The following is a 20,447-nucleotide window of genomic DNA, read 5'->3' as shown; positions in this document are numbered from 1 at the left end:
AAATAATTAAATAATATATATTAAAAGATTTCTTCTATTTTATTTGACGATATCGATAAAAAGATGAGTATAGTTTGGTAGTTTACGTTCCGAATAGAACCGCTATTTTGACAGAAGTTTGCGCTAAGATGTACGCGGTACACCGAATCGTGCGTAACTGCTTCGAAAGTTCATGTGACTTGCTTGATGCGCGAAATAAACTCCATTTACGCGATTAAGGATTTGAGATGTTGTTGTCGCGTGAAAGCTTCGCTCTCAGTAATACTGAAACAGAGCGCCGCCGGTTGATTCCTCGACGCGACGATCCCGTTCTCCAATACCAGAGCTTCCTAATATCCTTATCTTAGGCAAAGCGAAACCTCACCGGTGCGAAATCTCGTTACTCGCAGTTTCGGCATGTCTAATGCACCAACGTTCGTTCGCGAATCAAAGTTTTAATTAGCATCAAACATTTTACTTTGCTCGAATACTTACTTAAGCAACTCGATAGCAATCGCTCGTGCAATTCAATTCACATTTTTTAAAAGTGACATTTAAAAATTGGATTTTTATATCATTGAGAAAATGCATACCTTAGTAAACATATAAAATTAAAAATTATTTCACCGAACGATTAATTTTTATTTTTCGAAAATGTTACTCAATTATCGCTTTGTTACTGATTACTTTCTGTCTTTCGACACTTATGGAAAAAGACACACTGTTTCTCAATTTAAAAGTGGCCCACAAACTCCCCGTTCACTATGAGAAAGCTATGGGGTCCAATATGAAAATAACTTTGCGCGATATGTATAATACAAGTCCGCGGTTAGTTTAGCCGTATATGCAGCCGGAAATTAATAACGTCCAGCGCAAAATAATAACTCGGCGGATATTTGCGCATGGAATTAACCAGGGCCAACGTAATTACCATGTCGAGTTACTAAATGATTAAAGCGAACGGTGCATTCTAAATATGCACACTGGAGTCGCATGCAGGCGCATCGGTCAAGCCGGGAGCGTGTATTATACGTACGTGTGCGAGAACGCGCGAAGGGTCGGATAGCCGAAATTTGGCGGCGGTCCAGCGCGGCATTACACCGTGAAAGCAATTTTATTGATAAACTTCTGTTTGCCAGAAGTTAACAAATCTCCTTGGGACACGGCGATCGCTACGGCCGAGTTGGCCGAGCACAATCGCGCGATTCGGCGACGGCTCGCTTCGCGTTCGCCCGCACGGGGCGATTCAAAAAATTTATCTTCCACTGTAAATCAGCGGCGAAACGGCCCAATGCGGAGTAACGAGCGTTCTGTCGGACGTGTAACTCAAACTTCGTTAACAATAGAGTGTATACTGCGTTGTAATGGCAAACGTGAGATCCAAGCTTTGTTAACAACGGCGTATAATGGAAATATAATGCGAATTACGCAAGATTTAAGCTTTACGGATAAACAGACGAATCAGGATTAGAAAGGCGATCTCGAATTACGGACGTATTTAAATATTTTAATACCTAGATGTAATTCTGAAATTGCAAGCGTATGCGTAACTCGATTCTTTCAAATGATACAACGCCTCAAATAAAAAGACAATTCCTGCCTTTATTTTTAATCGAAATTTCCTCAATTTTGGGTTAAATCGTTGTCGTAAATGAACACGAACATCGTGCGCTGTATATGCGCAGATCGGTGTTGTCTATTTATTTAGTTAGCAATGCAATTACCCCGCGGTCGGGGAAAAGAAGGAAGCGGAGAACAAGTTGTACGGATAAACGGTTGTCCGCGACGCCGGACGCGCCGCCGGCAGGATAAATTAAACGCTGGAAATTCACGTCAGGTCTCGCGTTCTTCCTGTCGTTTAGGTTTCGCTCGGGGCGATGAACCCCTTCGTTCGACAGATAGAAGGGGCGCATGACCATTCGACCGGTCTCGCTTCGCGTCTTTTTACGATGCGACGGGAAAACATCAACGGGTGCGGTTTCCCTTTGTTCGTTTCCTACCTTTGCCGTCGCGGTACGGCGATTGTCGGTGATACGATTTTACGATTTCGCCGGGTTTGTCTCGAAATTTTAGGTAACACAGCTCCCCTTCGTTCTCCACCCTGCGGCCCCGGTCGGAACGGGAGATAACGAGGACGCGATTCGATTATGCGCATCGCTCCACCGCATCTCGTTGAAAAAAGACGCAGCAGGGCGATAGCGGTAAACAGTACCATGGCAATTTCACAGAGACAGTTGTTGAGCTCGCTCCATATGTATTACGCGATAATCTTCACGAATAGAGATTTTTCCCGGTTCTTTCTCCGCCCGCTTTTTTTTTTTTTCTTTTTTTTTTGCCAGGGTTGAAAAAATACGCCGCACCAAGTAAGCCAAATGGAACAAAATATTTCTTCAACGATGAAAATGCCGGTTTTCGCGCGAGTAAACATTGAAAATGTAATGAGCGCGGTAAAACATTATTCTTAGTTTGTTTAGAGAATTTTAAGCTGTTAAAATATTTTTTATTTACACACCTATAACGTTAAATAATTTTTACAAACCGTAAGAAAATTAGGACTCCAGTAAAATCTCAGTCTGGAAATATACATCGAGCGAATGTATTCAGATCCATGTACGCAAGATAATTTTACGAAAATTAATTTTGACGGTGGAATTAATCCTAAAATAACGATTATGTGTTAGTTCGAGACTTCGCGCGGAGCAATTTCTTTTTTCTCTTCCCCGAGAATAAAAATATGGCAGAAATTTTTTCAGACGAGAATCAGAGGTGGTCCTCGCGTACGCACGTAGTACAAGCCCTGTATTTACGTTACCCCGTGCGTACGCACTTTGTAGACATTACCGTTCGATTATCACTTAACTCTCGCGTGCGTGAGGAGAGAATCCGGTGAACGTGGATGTCCCACGGCGCCGGTGAGAAAATGAGAACGTAGCGAAATGCCCTCGCGAAAGTATAAGAGACGTCCCGTGATATTTTACGCTTACGGTGACAGCGTATGTCCGAGGAAGGTTCCCGCAACTACCCACTCGGGGGTAAAGCGACTCACCGCGCAAGCGACGGCGTTGTCCCGCTCGTTTCGCTTTCGCTAAGCCAATTTCCCAAAAATCACCGGGATGAGACGAAAAGTTCCGCGCCGAGGCCGTGGGAGTAACCGCAAGCTGCGCGACGACGACGGCGCCGAGATAGAACCGCTCGCTCTAATTTCTCCGTAACTTTAAAGGTCCCTTCTTTCGCATTGTTGCAGCAACTTCCCCGGGAGGTATTGGCGCGCGTTTGCGAACGCCGTGTGATTTCAAAAGTTCGTAACGACGGGAATCGAGAAATATCCGCGCGATGTGCGCGTTAACTCTATATTATCCCGGCGGTATTCAAGGCAAAACGTGCATTCGTTTTGTTCGCGTTTAATTCCACCTTAAGCGAGAGAAAAATAAGAGAAGCGAGCGTTCTTTGAAAACTATCTAAATGTGACTTCATTACGGAAAGGAAAAAAAAATAAAAAGCTAAAAATCAAATACGAAAGTGTAAAAAAACGTACTCGTGATATTGATAATTAATTTCGACGCTCTGTCCTCGTGAAATTACAAAAGCGGTGCTCATCGAAATCCCTTGATTCATTAACGTTAATTTTCCGATAGTTCTGAATATCGGCTAATAGTTACCGGTAGATTACACCAGCCTTCATAAACAGATCGTCGATTTACGAATGACGATTAAACACGACCGATCCTGTGAGTAATTATACACGATAGCCAGGTGGCACGCCGCTCATTAGCAGTCATGCAAACAATATAGGTGCAGGCCGCGCTCCCGTCGAATGTGATTCAAACGTAACGACGTGTTGTCTTTCAGCGATGTAATTTCCGATCACGTCTCTGTGCGTTGGCTGCCGCGTACACGGCGGCGAGATCGTTGGGAGTTAGAAGAACGCGGGGATAAAGAAAGGAATGGAATCGCGAATTGTGTTGCGACGACAGTCATGAATAATGCAACCGCCTTTCGTTCTGACAAAATACTTTTTATCTTGCCGGACCTAAGGCGGCTGTTTCGCACACGCTTCATGAAAAGTGAGAAATAATACAGACGCAATAAGGGCGGCTGAGGTGACATCGTGAAAATCAAGACACTACACGGAAACATGTGTATTAAACTTTCGTCCCTTTGAAAACAAGAGACTTTATCTTTTTTCGAAGCACGTTTCGAGACAAAATCGCAAACTATGTGATACGAGATTATTTTCCGCGTCAACGTGTTGTAATTGACGATGAAACTGTTGAAGATCTTTTTCCTCGCGAGTACTATATACTTTTTTTTTTTTTTTTGTAATATATGTAAATTGAAACGGCCTTTACAATGAATGGTACCGATGCTTTGTCTCACGATTACAATTCGACGCGTATATTTATGGAGATACAGCTGTACGGCGCGAGATTATTAGATTAAACTCGTGCGTATCCGCGTCGGGTCTTCCGCGTGTGCATTAAATGTTACACCGTGCAAACGTCGCAGCCGATTTAATCAGGACACGTATCGCGTCTTGTTAAGGTCGGCTCGGAGCGCTGGCCATCTCTTCTTCTCGGGCAGTTTGCGAAACGCTGGCGAGGAAACTGCTTGCCCGGACCGTGGCAGGAGTGCGTTAGCTTTTCATGCAATTACGGGAAGCGCATAAGGGCGGCGCAGCCTGCCTCGAAAGCGCGCCGCCGTAATTATGGTTTTGAGCTTTTCAATTATAACAACGGCACTGCTGCTGCTACTGTACTACACTCGTAAATGTTCTCCCTCGCCCGTGTAATTCGCAAAATAATTAGCTCTTTTGCTTCTTGAAAATCGCATCGCGCCTGTCCGAGTCAAATATTTTCATTCATTTTCATAACGTTCTCCAAAGTGATAATAATGATGAAATCAGTTTAGGCCACTGATCGTGTTATTTTATTTCGGGTGGTATGAAAAAAAGTTGGCAAGAGCGAGGTTTAAATATACTAGAATTAGTTAAATTTCCAGAAAATTTCAAATATTCTTTATAATTAATTAAAATTAATTTAAAAAAATATATATATAAGAATTATCAGCTTGCGTGCGAGTCTGTCGTTTATCTAGCGTACGTAACCCTAGGCGGCAGAAGCAAGGGGTGAGAGAACGGGGGGAAAAAATCAGTCATCGGCAATCCGGCCGGCGCGGTATATAATACATGCGGCGCATGTGAAACTCGACGAACACGACGCTAAAGTTGCGTTCGCTAGCTGCCGTCACCTCAGCAAATGCCATATCTGCTTTTCAGTGTAGGTAGGCTCGCGGGGAAACTGGAAAATTGTTTCATAATATTTAAATTAAAAAAAAAAAAAAAGAAAACGGAGATAATAGTGTCCAATACCTAAATCACGATGCGTCCAATAAAATGCGCATATAACGGCATGCACAAAAAGCCGGGCAGCGTTATGAATACTTACGGGTCGCCGCAATTTCCGTCGTTCCTTTTCACCGCGCGTTTTTCTGTCCGCGGGGCTGTCGCGACGGGATGAATCGGACTGCGTTTTGCGCGAGCTTATATGTGAGCAATTAAACGAACCTATTTCACAGACGCGACGAAAAATGAAAATATGAATGCACATAACAGAAAAGATATTTTGCAAAAGCGATAGAGCGATTCTGTTAAATACTATTTCAACCTCGCTAAAATTTTGCGCATATACAATTTCGTAAAAGAAAAAAAAAGAAAAAAAAGAAAATAACCGATTAGCTGTATTATACGACAGGAAAAATGTAACGAAAATCTACACACGATCGTAAGCCATGTGCATTAACATTTCCATTCGCTATTACTTTTCAGGCGCTTTTGAAGACACTTTCGTCTCACGTTTTGCAATATAAACGCATAAATGTTTCTTGAAACGTGCATTAAGATCGAATGTACGAAAGAGGGAAACATGAGAGATCGCGATCGCGTTTCCGTATTATAAAATTGTTTGATCAACGGAAGTAGCCGTCGGTTCGGACAGAACGATTTAATAAAGAAACCGCGATGGTCCTCGCGATGCTGAGTGGACCTCCTTTTATTCCCCGTTATTTAACGTGATCTTGCCGACCTTCTCGTCTCTCACGCAGGTCTCAGAATAGCCAACTATTCTCCCGGTAACTTCCGCTATTTTTCTCTTCCGTAAAGTGCGCACCGTTTTGCCGTTCTTAAAATTAAAATAAATTTACGAGCCGGCGAAGTTCGTTAAGAAGGGGATTCTCGTTATTTAGTAAATCTACTTGAAATTCTTGGATATGACTCTGGCCGGTACAGCATAACCGAGAAAAAGTCGGAAGTGGCTTCCCATTTGTGGCATAAAAGCGACGCGTTTAATCTTGCATTACGAATGTTTACTCCTCGAGTGTAAATTATGCCTAAACGTTATATAGCAACTAACTCGCGAATTCGTGGTTTATGTCGCAGCTGTTAAGTAAAAATTGTAACGCTTAGAACGTCAAAGTAATAGATAATTATTACTGACTAATAACGAGCTAAAAAAGCTAGATATCTAAGTGTTTTTCGCCGCGATTTTTTTTTTATGACAACCTCACTTTTTTAATCCTATACAGTAAGAACTAGACATTAGGTAGATAGTCACTAAATAACAAATACTTTGTTATAAATTATGAGTAGTACGAAGATTGTTATTAACTTAGGAATATATTTAATCTTCGCGATCTACTCACTAACTGCAAGTCGTTAAAGAAATTCAATATCGCGGAAAGATCGAAATTTACAGCGCATTTACAGGCGTCTTATTAATTTTGCTTAATATTATTTCCACTTACGATAAATAGGTAATACAAACAATAAGAAATTATTGTAAGTTACAATCACGTTGTACTGGTAGAAGATTTTCTTGCAGAGTCGAGTTTAAGAGAATCCGGAACGCCAATTTACGGTCTAAAATACTCATAAGGAGACACTTAAGTTCCTATATTATCATTCGCATTATGTCGGTAGGATCCTTCGAACGAAGGTTCCTCCTAATTGTGTACCGACATGCCGTTTAATCGCTAGCAGGCTTAGGGCGTTGTCCTAAATTATGCAGAATTAATTATCGCAAGCAAATGAAGCTATCAGCCCGTTCATACTCGATCAGGCGAAACAAATTACAACGGGTAATTATCATTATTTTGCGGCATCAAATGTTATCAATATTGTATCAGAATTGATATACATTATTCAGACGTTCGCGATTTTCACGGGTACTACATTGCTCTGAACGTACTGCAGATTTTATTACAAAAAAAAAAAAAAAAGGAGTTTTTATCGTTCACAACGATGGTTTTACAATTCTGAAAAACGGCAGACACAGACGGCAAAAATATTACAGGCATTAAACATGCTCTACACAAATCAATTTCTCGTTCAAAACGGTTTTTTTTTCTTTTTTTTATTTTTTTTTTTTTTATTAAAGCGAACAGATTGCTAGCGACGTCAGTTCGTCGCACTAAGTATTTCGTTGTTCTGCTAAAGTTTTTAACACACTACGTCGAACTGTAACACGAATATTCGGACGAGCGGGCGTTGTTCGGTATCTCATTTCGGCCTGGTTAATTTTGAATTTTCGCGAAGCACAACGGGAAAGCCGAAAACCGCTACTTCTGGTTGATAGGCGAAAGTTTTACCGGCACGGCAAATCGATCGCGCCGCCGCCGGCTGGCTCCGGCTATGTGTGGCATCGTCCCGTTTATGTAACTCGCTGCGGCGCGATCCAAACTTTTTCCTCAATTAAGGAAGCAAGCTTCGAAGCTATAATTTCGTACTCTACGTTTTACTACTTTTAATAAAATTAGCGACACGCTGTCGCGAAAATCCTCTCCCGCGCTCGCACGGCCGTTTCTTCTTCGGCCCTTCTTCTTGCTCAAACCTTTTCGTCATCTCTAATATAATTGATTACAATAACGCGATTTAAAATATTATAATTACGCTATTATTTTCCGCCGCAGAGTTCGTACTTTGAAGACTCGGTACGAGGAAATCGTATAGAAATAATCACAGACGTCGTTATATTGTGTAAAGTTCTGATATCATATTCAATATTAATACGATTTTCAAACTTCAAATAAAGTATTTTCAAAATATTTTGCAGAAATTGTTATTGTAAATTGCATGTTCAGTTTAATTGCACAACACTGAAGCAAAACGTGAAATGTTAAAAAATATAAAAAAATTACAGACGAAAACTTGATACTATTCTGTAACACAAAGATTCGATATTTATTATGCTCTTGTCAACTAGTCGTTCAGTATAAAACATTCGAGTTCAATATCTAGCATTGTTTCCAGTTGTCGTTCAACGAAACTGAACGCGTGTGCTTCTCTCATTTATCTGCGACGAGTGTCGCAACAGAAATATCGAGGGGTATCGATAAACAAATGTGCTCGAATATCGTTGGTCATGCGAATCGATACATTTGATTCAATTTCAACTTTTGACCCATCAAACGATTAAACTTTTTAAAAAATAAAAAAATAACGTAGTCAAATTTCTCATGTGAAATATACACATTTTCTGCCCAAACCTCACAAACAGATATATCGCTGCTGTTTTATTAGAAATTATTTCTTTCAAATTCTTTCACAGCAAGTGTATTAAATATACTTTTCCCATTAAACAAAATACAAAAATGTAAAGCTTTATGTAAGCATTTGATTATACATATACGGCACATATCGATTGCTGCGTGTAAAATATTAAAATAAAGCGTATAGTTTTTGGTTGTTAAATTTATTATGTATTTTATTGTGTAACTGAGCTGTGAAAGAACTGGAAATATTATTATGCTGATTGGCTGATTGCTTAATGGATTTATGAAACGCAACAAGAGAGGCAAAGGGACGTTTACGTCGTTTTATTAATAGGTAATAACAGATTGCAAATTGAAGCACCGCTATTGGAATATCGGAATGTTTTGTCAAAGCGTGTGAAATGTTCGACAGGATGACACATTACGGGATTACACAGGACTGCATCATCCTCGGCATTGCAGGAATTCTATTAACCTCCGCTATCTCCTCACGAATTCTTGCCAAACCGGGAATTTTCTATTTTTATCTAGCGAATAACACTCGCGAATAATTTTCAATAAAGAACGGCTTTAAAAATGTCTACAGTGCTGAGCATTTTTAATGCGAAAGTATTTTCCCGCTCTGTTAAAAAAGAAAAAAATTGAATAATTTTGTGCAAAACCTTCCAATAATAGTTTCCACTTATTCAAATCTTTATACAATCGCAATATCAACTCGTTAAAAATCAATAACAATAATTTGTCGAGAATACAGTCAGATTTTCCAGCGAATAACTTTTGATCCTTTTTTCACGCTGATTCAAGAAACGCTACCAGAAAAAGGAAGGTCCATAACTTTCAAAGTAACTTCGCGGCACAATCTTTCGAATACGTTCATCTGCATACCAAAATACACGGCTATTTAACTTGAATTGAAATTTCAGATCGCGACAGGGACGATAAAAATAATGAAATCTTTCTTATTTTTTTTTTTTCTTTTTTTTTTAAAAGAAAACATCTTTGTAAATTTATTCTCATTCCATTCCGCCTTGGAATAATCGCGGAATCGCTTATTCTTTCGTGTGTAATTTAATATAACTGATTCGTATCTTTCGCTATTCACGGAGGGGCTTAGAAGACAAGCAAGATCGTACCTCATGCTCGCGCTTTCATACGACGAGTGTGATTAATTCCGCGTAATTCCATTAGACACGACGGTGAAGATTTTTGTCTCTAAAACAGTAGAAAGAAAGTTTCGCCGCGGTCGGTTCTTGCCGCATGTAGCATTTGTAGGGAACAATAAATTACGCTTGCATAAGAGCGCGGAGGGCTGGAGCGCAAGGGAGCCGGACGTTAATCGGATTGTTAGCGGGGAAAGAGAAAATCTTACAATACAACTTTGCGAATGAATATTCGCGACAAGCGGTTGACGACACGACGAGTCGTCGCTCATTAATAAACGTCTCTAGATGTCACCGCGTCGTTTTCTTGCAAATAAAGTGCTATTTGTTGCGCACTGAATAATAGCCACGAATAAATGCATTCTTCGCTGCAGCCTGGTAATAAACGTCATCGAAATAAACGAACGCTCTCGCAGTAAAGCGATATAATTTAGCCGAGAAATATTAACATCTCCGACCGCGCCCGCGCTCGCTCAGGGTGTCATTTACTTCGACAATCAGTGTTATCAGCATAAAACGATTATCAATAAATTAACAAGTATAACTATTTCTCGTTTAACAGATTTTTATGTTTTGTTAAGATTACAGTTCGTAATTTATTAAAATCTTATTTATATTCGTTTAATATTCTAATATCGCATATTGATTTTAATTTATTTTTCAAACAACGCGCTGTGATTACAAAATTATTACAAAATAGTTAATTAAAAATAATAAAACGTTCGAAGCAAACTTCATAAGCGTCCGCAAGCTGGCAGGTTGAACAACCCGCGGTAATTCTTACTTGCTGCGGTTTAATTCTCTCATTAGACGCGGCAGCCCAACGAGAAACTGAATTCGCAAACGTTCCGCTGAAGCGAGCGCGGCGACAACGAAGCGGAATATAAGCGCGAGTTTCCGCGCCACGTTCTCGCGACGACTCGTCCCGGCTCGTGTTAATCCTACGCGGGATTTCAGCGCCATGGAATTTGCATAGTCGTAGGATTTTTATCTGCACGCGAGGGCCATCCAGCCCCCGGGCCGAACCCTTACACCAGGTGGTCCGCGCCCATTCTCTCTCTCTCCCTCGCGCGGATAACGGCCGGCGCTCCGGAAACAGGGCGCATCGATTTTTCATTAAGCTTCAGCTCCGCGGACCGTCGCCTGCTTTGCATACGGGCTTACTCGACGCAACGCCGAATCACGGAGTTCCCGGTTCCTCCCTACCACTCTCGCGTCGATTCCGGTTACGCGATGCGGAATCCCGCGGCCCATTTCCGCGTCAGCCGGAAGTGACGAACGAGCTAGGCACCGGCCACGCGTTCGACGAGATCGATCGGACTTAACGCGCACAAATCGGACGCGGTCCCCGATCGTCGAGGATAATGAATGAAACTTTAAACGGCGTCAGATTTTTTTTTCTCGCCGAAACACCGCGCGAGAAGCTGCCGCGTGTTGCATAAGCCGCGAGCAACTGCTCCCGGAGAAATGGTACGGCAACACGATGTTATTCCCTTGACGCAATTTACTCGTGTGACGTAATCTGATTAGTTTAGAAGTATACGAAATAATCCTCTCAAGACGATATTTCTCAAGCTGTGTACGCGATAAGAGGATTATGTAAAGATGGTAGGGCTTGTTTGACCCCCGCGGGACGTCGTGGGATTAAGAAAAAAGGAAGGCGCCCGGGGATTTACCGCGATATCGCAGCTTTCCCGGCGATGTGCGTCAATCGTTTCCACGCATGTTCACGCCGATCGGCGCATAAACTAGAACGGATGGGCGGGGTTGCGTGGTTCCAGGCAAATTTCGAGCAAGCGAGACTTCCGTTACCGCGATATCCTCGCGTTAACGAATCTCCGATTTGATATGCGACCGACCGACGTGCCAGAGATCCTCCGTATACCACATCGCGGGATCGTAGCGTCTGCAAAAACTTTCCAAACGAGCTTAACCCTCCCAGGGTCTCGAACTTCCCTACTTCCTGTTTCAATAGAAAAGCGAGCTCGTTCTCCGCTTCGCTGCTCGAGAGACAAAGACACTCCTCGAGAAGCGCGCGTATCTAAGACGTATGTTCGAAGGGTTGAAAAGCACAATCCTTCCGTTAACATATTTCTTTCGTGAATGCTGAGGACAGTGATTGAATGTCTTTCGCGGGCGCGCGAAGCTTCAGGAGCAGAGGAAGGAAGGTTTACCCTTAACGTCTTCTTGCTTAATTATGACCCTCCCTCGCGTCGACCAGAATTATTAGCCCGAATCCATGTCACCATGCGTCCTTACTAATCGCCGTCAAATATCTCAGGGCGCAACCGAGGGCACTTAAGCTACGCGCGGTCTAGTATTTCAGGACGAATCTGACTGTGAACGTCGCGCGAAGTTTCTATACGATTTTCCCTACGATTTCACTACGGACCTGTTCTCAATTGGCACGACTCGTCCCGCTATTGTACACGAGTCTTAGACACGCCCGGTAATAGTCCTCTTGTCGCAAAGTCGCGGATAGGTTTACGCTGCGTCGCCGAAATTGCGATGCTGACCCGGCTTACAGTGAGCTAACAATGAGACGTACCTCAGTACGCGCAATCGCCGATGTATATGAAACTAAGACATCGCTGCAAGCTGCAGTTTGCGTAGCGTAAACACGTCTTGACGTTAAACGTCTCATAGATTAATAAATAGGAAATATAATAATTATCTTTAAAAAAACATAAAATTAATATGTAAATTATGCATATACTTTTTTTTTTTTTACTTGTTTTCTATTTATATTATGTGCGTAATGAATATTCGTCGTCGAATAAAACTGATTCGATTCCGAATCGCTATTGCATTAAATTTAATCAATCTTACTCCGGCGTATCTTTAAATCCCTCGGATGTTTGTTTTTGATTACATGGCGCTGCGAACATTGTAGGTTTGTTACGTATATCGAACGGCACGGTACTTGCGCGGCTGGTTCGCGAATGAGTTTGCGGAATTGCGGAGTAGATACTCGACGAAGAGACGTAGAAGACGTTGTCGTAGATTGTCAACGTCGTTTAGTACCGTGCGGTGCAAAACACATATAAGTACATAGGATATCTGTTGCCAGTTTCGTACCCTATGCGAGGAGGTCGCCGTCCTATTTCCTCAGGTCGACGGAAAGGACGGTTATCGGTCGGTCGTGAATGGGGTCAGGCTCTTGGACACCAATTTTACGATAACGAAGCGCTGAATATAGATAGACCCCCCGAAATAATTCTCGACAGGTGCGGAAAGCGATCGCTCATACCTTTCATAATTTTATAATAATTAAAGCTTTAATTAAAATAATTTTATTTTACCAAAGCCACTAAATTCAAATTTTCTTTTTATCTTTAAAGATGTTTGCGCAACGTGAGAATTGGTATCTTTAATGATCAATACAAACAAGAAATAAACAATTAATACCATTAGATCTTTAATGCGGTTAATAAATACGAGTGCAGATAAATACGAGCTCGCAAATGCACATAAACCAGAGTATTATATCCCTTCAGCGGCAAATGCGATAAATACGATCAAGTTGCACCAAAAGGGATTGCAATATAGGTAACTGACGCACGAGATGCTTCATCGGACGACAACGTTAATCAACGCTGACTGAAACGCTCGCAAACCTAGCAAGTAGAGATCCTCCTTTTGGTAACCGTGCTCGACTGGAGCCGGTTTATGTTAACCTAATCTGAGATTAATATCACAATGGACACTCAAAAGCCTTCTCGGCATAATTAAACTATGCGTGGAAGTAGTTGACTTTCGAAGTTTAATTAGAATTTCTGCATGCGTACGTGTTAATTTAAATATGCATATTTATTAACGCATCAAATCCGTGCTACGCAACAAAAACTATGCACTAATAATAGACGTTGCATAAACGAAAATTTCAAGATAACTTTTAATATTAATATATAACTTTGTTAGATTCGAAAAAATTTAAATAATATCGCACAAATATTATTCGGTTGAATTTCAAATACGGGAGTATTAAATTTAAGTATTGTTCTCAAGATTTCCACTTTCTATAAAATAAGAACGCTATGAAAGTTGCATTTTTCTAGTTATACGTCGAAACGACGATTATCCACGAGGTTCTGTTATTGTAAACCATTTTCCATACTCAAATGTCGTTCTCGTGAATCTCTTACGCGTACGCTTTCATCTTTTACACATTTAGTAGCATTCAACTTCAACGGTCGTTAGCTTTGTCAAACTTTATGCCGTCTATCTCCTTCATCAAGCGTTCTCGAAGTTGCATAAAGTTGCCCTGCCACCTTGATATTCCCTTACGATATCAAACCCTTTGACTGCTTGCATGTCGCAACTTCCAATATCTCGATCACAGAAATAACATTTTTATGAATTATATAAAGATTTCAATTGAAGATTCATAAAAAGCGCGCGGGAGAGAAAAAAAAACAGTAGAGTTCGCAAAGCTACGTTTTTAGATTTTGAATTTCAATGGAACGCTGCGTTATCTCGCGTACATTTTTCACTCGCGGTCGCAATCAAGCGGGCAATTCGTATCGATTGCTTCGTAAGGAACTAAAAATATGTATTTTTACGTCGGTGGAATTTCCCGTGCGTACTCATCTACCTCTCTATCCACCTGCCGAGGAAAAGCAGTTGCCGGTAATGCAATTCCACGTCACGGGATGGGAACGGAGTTCCGCTTCCCGCTAGATATATACGCATTCCTCTTCGTCCTGCCGGCACGGCACCGCGATGCGGCATCAAGCGACCGGATAATGCCGTATGAGAGGCGTCTCTCGTTTGGAAATGTAATATAACCAGAGACACCGAAACAGGAATGCGCGCGCGGGAATATAGAGACATCTCATCGTCCCTAAGCAAATGAAAATTGAATTCGCGACGTAAACTTCACGCAGTCCCGCATAGTCTTAGCTCCGTTTGCGGTATCTGGAGCACTCGTTTCTTCTACCTAGCGAATGCGCGCGGAGCGGAATGCGTTTGCCGCTTCGCAATTCAACGACTCAGCCGTTAAGAGACTTCGCTCGAGTTAATCCGAACGTATTCGAACTTTTTTTTTTACAATTGAAAAGAAACACGTCGTCAAAAAAATATCCGGAAGTAACGTCCCTTTATTAAAATAAAATTTTAATTAGTAAATAATAACGAAAATGAAACTAACGGTGCTGCTGTTTTCGGGCAGCTTTTCGAGCTTTTTTGCGCGAGCAAATTTCACGCAAAGCGGAGAAAACGGTTCCGGACGATGTTCTAAATACAACAAGTGGCCACTATTAACATTGTATTGCGATACCGGTAGCACGGCGTTCCGCGTGCCATGTATGGTAGATACTATCGGGCCGGTACATAATAATCCACGGTGCCGCCAGTGGACCGCGCGCACTACTAACCCACTATACATACATTGTACCTATAGACTCTGACTTAATTACAACGCGGGGGTAACGACTGCATATAGATCGAGGCCCCTCCGTTCTCCGTGTCTTCGATACTCGTCGATTACCCTCGCGCTGCACGCTCGTTCGACTAAACTGAAAGTAACCATTCCCGGAATTACGCGAGAGATGAGATCCCACGAAATTTTCCAGATACGTGATGATCCTGCAGGACTATTTCGCTAATTCTTCGTTCTATTAACTAAACGGATATTAGACGCGATCCCGTCGAGAGAAGAGCGGCTCGTTATAATTTAATTTGCGAGTTTCTCCTCGTCTTTTTTGTTATAACAGTTTGGAAAAATCGATCGGCTTTATTTCGAATGTCTTTAATGTATTTAATTACTTATATTGACTATTTGTCGCATTTTCAGCGATGCGCAATTTCGAATGCAATTACTACTTGTCGATACACCGGTGACGTATATGGAAGTTATTATTCAGATGATCAACGGAGAGTTAACGGACGGCTACTACGGATGACTACCTTACCCGGCGATTTGGTATAATTTTGTCCCGAGTCTCGGCGAGTCCCGGCCCAGGTGGCTTACTGCCAGATTAACGCCGGATTCTCGTAAACTGTAATTTATTGCGTAACACAATTCTCCCATCGATCCGGCGTGATCCATTGATTTCACGCGCGTTGCCGCTGCGTTTGACGATCGGAGGCCGCATTTGACGCGCGCATTGGTTAAACGGGCAGGCGGTCTTTCTGTAACGGATTAACGACATGTTCATTTTACCGATTAATTAATGCCGGGCTTGCGTAAAGTTATTGGAAATCCCCGTGCGCCCGTAAGCAGATCAACGATTATTAATTGCGCAATATTGGACGGAATATAATCCTCGTGGAATTAAGAACGATGGAATCGGGCCTTTTTTAAATACCTTGTCACCTACGTCATCCTGGACGTGAAATTTCCACGCCGGGTAAATTGTCGCTACAGCAAACGAATAACTATCGTGCCACGCAATTGCAAAAACAGTCACGGCGAATCAAAGAAATGAGAAGCAAAGTGTGTCGTGTATTAATTAGAAACGACCGAGTTTTGTACGCGATGGCACGGCGAGCGTTGCATTCGCGAATGTCAGATAAACTTTTGAAAGATAAAGAGCACCACGCGAGCAGTGCGTTTCGCTTTAAATGCACAAGTATATCTAATAAAAATAATTGAAGCGGAAAAATTAAACTGAATTAAAAACTTCTAACAACTGTATTTAAACAATTTAATACCACAGGACAGGCCGAATATCGAGTCGCTAATGGCTCGCTGTGCAAAAAAAAAAAAAAATCAATTAAGCTGTCTAACAGAATTTTAAACTACTCTTAATCGGTACTTGAAAATTCTTGAATCTACGCGCTAAAAGAATCATAAGCGAGGTTTGTACAAACGGGTAATCCATAGCTGTATGAAATTTCCAGTTCTGATTCAGGCGCTTAACCAATCCCGGCGACCTTCCGTCTTCAATTAGAGCCTTCGCGAGAAGCGGATTATGTTTTGGCTCAAAGCCGGTCAGAGCTTTGCGACCAGCGCAATCTGTGCACCGGTGTGTAATCGTGTCACTCGCGTATTTCGATCAGCCGCGATATTATACAATTTACACGCACGCGACAGCGGAATGTTGGCAGCGGTGTTGCACGGCCGCGTGTGACGACCGCACAATTCGCGCATCGCGCACGCCTTTCGGTACACGTAAATACGACCGCGCGGCTCGCTGCATTTGCATACCACGGATGCCGCTGGAAAACCGTCTCTTCGATTTGGCCCGTTCAAAAACAGACCGGACATTTCGAATGCGTAATCCCGAGCCGGCCTCTCGCATTTACATGTGGCAGCCTCCCTCCCAGCGGCTTGCTTCTTCCATATTGTTCGCGGATTTACAGCCGCGGAGAAATTTTTTTATTCTTTTTATTTTTTTGCGACAATGTTTCTTGCGTTATCATTAAATTCGTCATTTTTTGTCTTTAAAATATAAAAATAATATAAAATTGCGTATTTCGAAATCTCTGCGGTTAACACGAGCTTGGGAAGTTCTTACGCGAGAGCTCCTTGGATTTTCACAATCCGGCGTTTTCTTTAGCGAATGTGAGCGTTCAATTTAATTTTTATCGACTAGTAAGCGACGGAATGTCGGGCTACAGCGGGTGTTACATCGCGGCACGTTGCTCGAGCGGTAAAGACATTTCAATCCTTCATTCTGTGGAGTTGCAGGGACCTTACATTACACTGTCGCGAATAAAGTGATGTATCACTTCCCTCTGCGATAAACTCCAAAGGAAGTAATACTTTAAAGGGGAAGAGAGGGCAGGCACCAATCAATTATAGACATGGTAACGTCTTTTGAGTACATTCCGTCACGCCCGCGCGGCAAAGTCCATTATCCGGCGATCTAAAAACAATTATGTGCCGGAAGATTAAATTCTCGTCGCACGCCTCGTCAGCTGATCGAAGAATAATACTCGTTCCCCGCGTCGGTAAGCAATGCAATCGGGAATGCGGTGGATGCCGCGATTGCGAACGAGTCGTTATCAATTTTGCATTATCAGCGGCTAAAGAAGCGCTGGTAATTATCGATCGAATTAATATGGAGATAACGCGGCCGCGACAAGACGTAAATCGCTTTCTGTTCTATCGCGCGATTGCCGACAAAATCCCGCTGGAAATTAATATATTTAAATCCAGGAAACGCGCCCTTTTCTATCGCGGCCCTTCTAGCCGCTCTCGAGCGCTCGGGCGAATGTATCATTTCCAGCTTTCTCTCCCTCTCTCCTCCCTGCATTCCCGGCGTAATCTACGGTTTCGGAGTTTCCTCAATGGATTTTTGGATTACCGTCAGACAAATGACTACTGTTCCCTACGGAGAGAGTATAGAATACTGTAGAACTGGCGATTATCCGGCCAATCCTGACAGAGAATTAGCCCGACGTCAGTGGGAATTTCTGCTCCCATTACCAAGGTCCACCTTAAAAATTGACGCTCAGAGATACCGCGAGGTGGTTTTTTAAATGTTTGTAATGTGAATTTATTGAGTAAGGATTTATAGATATCAAATATCTTTTGATACTTTCAAATATTCACTGCACCGATGACTCAATTTTGAAGTACAAGAGAAATATGAGAATAAAACGAGCGGAGGGTGATGTAATCGCTTTAGTTGAGCAAGGCAAACAGCAGTTTTTACCCCCCTGGAGCATTATCAATGTCCTTCCTTTACATCGATGATTCATCAAGGATAATCGTCAAAAGTGAGCCCTGCAAACACGCCCTAAAACAGCGAGCCTCGTCCGACGCGTCTACCGGCCGGATTAACGTCCGCAATTTACTTTGCCGAGAATTAACGAGCCGAAGAGTAAATAAGCACTCTGCTTGCGATTCACGAGGCCAGTGTTATACGAGTGGCCGCCTCATAAAATCCATAAACCGTCGCCGCGTAAAGGAACGAGCACGCCCGTGAAAATTCCGTCGCTCGATCCACTTTCCTGAACGCGCCCCGCCCCGGGTTTTGCGGTGCTCTCGTATGTGCATAAGGCCTGCAGACGCACGTATAGTCCCGCATAATATATTACGTACGTGTGTATATTACACGACTATATACGCGCACACATACCGGCATATACACGGACTATCTCGCTACTAACATATTTGCGTTCGCCCGGTTATGAATTGCTTGACCAGCGCGAAGGCAATTTTTTTTCCCTCGGGGAAAAATCCGGCGAAAATACTTATCGTGTCACTGAAATTTAGCGGATAAATAAAATGCTTCGATAATTGATCTTCTACAATTAAACCCAGAGGTTGAAATATAAAAATCCCGTAGAGGTAGCCGAAAAATCGGATTTCTCTGAAATTTGACGAGTCGCGAATTGTAATTTTAAAGCAATGGGAAAATGCGACGACGATCTAAGGAATAAAAATTTAAATGATTTAAGATGTGTTAATAATCATTGATGTTTTTGAAAAAGACGTTGTCGCGTGACTCTCTTTTCAGACCGAACGAGATTAATTTAGACGAACGAAATAGGGAATAAAAAATAAAGCGGCATCCTGCGTGCAATTTTTACTAGAGGGTCTTTAACGATACCGAGATGTACTCATCGCGACGGCCTTAGAGAGAGAACCGAGAAAGTTTATCAAGCGAGTTATGGCATATTCTATGTCGGCGCATAAAACGAATTATATGAGGTATATGGAACCAGGGTAATCCCCGTACCATAATCGCGAAGCTCTTGAAAAATGGATCGGCCCTACGTTGCCACGCGTATAATATCGCCCGTGGCAGTAACGTTCATAATGGCAGCTAAGGTGATCATAAAATGGTCAGTACCCTGCAAACATAACGTTAAATCACGATCTCGTCGCTGCGATTACGTTTCACGATGTCCCGTTCAACGTGAAGCGAGGCCGATTTTACTTGCGAACGCGTCTCGGCCAGTTTACCTACGTCGCCTGTAAAACGGTGTTAATCGAATTTTATATTTATAAGGCTCATTGCGTGGTCACGATATCGAGTAATGCAGTGGTTATAACGATTGCTCGAAAGGGTGTAACCGTAATAGCCTGTGGCGACGTCGTCTTTGACGTTCAGCTGCGGTTCTTTCGCAACGCATCTCACGTATCGATATATCGTATAACTTCACGATCAAATATAAGATGTTATTGCGATGATGTTACAATAAGAAAATCGTACTCGCCGTACCAAGCTCGCACCGTCGATATCGAATGCATGGAAATTCAAATGAGATAAATTATATATATATGTATGTATATATATTCGCTGTAAATTAAATTTACAAGTTATTCTTTTATAAATTTCAATCGGTCTAAAAATATGTTCTACTTGTAAATGTGTTCATCTTTACTTTCAACCAAAACTTCAAACCTTGAGCTTCAAACAACGGATGTTACACCGCGTGTCTTTTTCACCCGGCTATTATTAAAAAAAAAAAAAAAAAATAGTAATTAATTAATTAAATCGGCAAAGAAAAACTGTTGCACGTATAGATGATACTTGGAATTCAAATTGAGAGAACATTTCGGTCTCAATTTTGATCGTTTGCTAGTTTACTGCAGTTGTTTGTTTATTACTATCGAAAACGTCTTCAAAGCTGAAGAGATTTCACTTTACCTGCCCGGTCGGTGGACTCCGGCCTCTGGAAGACGGTAGTTAACCGATGGGTAGTTAACTCCGAAAGTGTGCCGTGGGGAGCCGACTAATACGACCCTCCCGCGCTAATGCATTAAGCTAATCTTCGAAGTTCGCGCAAAAACTACGCCCGACACGAAGAACTCGAGAGTTTAAAGACCTTCGAAAATGAACTTTTCAACGGCGCGTCAGGAAATTG

The 20,447-nt window shown here is 42.1% G+C and overlaps 1 protein-coding gene across 3 annotated transcripts in view; it reads left to right on the top strand.

Annotated features, from left to right (window-relative positions):
• The window catches only part of Kair1d (Kainate-type ionotropic glutamate receptor subunit 1D), a 173,738-nt gene that overhangs the window by 79,389 nt on the left and 73,902 nt on the right, over positions 1-20,447 (top strand). The gene's annotated exons all lie outside the window — the stretch shown is intronic.

This window comes from Cardiocondyla obscurior, linkage group LG09, assembly GCF_019399895.1.
Source record: "Cardiocondyla obscurior isolate alpha-2009 linkage group LG09, Cobs3.1, whole genome shotgun sequence".
In the NCBI taxonomy this organism is placed as follows: Eukaryota; Metazoa; Arthropoda; class Insecta; order Hymenoptera; family Formicidae; genus Cardiocondyla; species Cardiocondyla obscurior.
The sequence above is the reverse complement of the archived record's forward strand: the minus strand, read 5'-3'. Positions and strand labels throughout refer to the sequence as shown.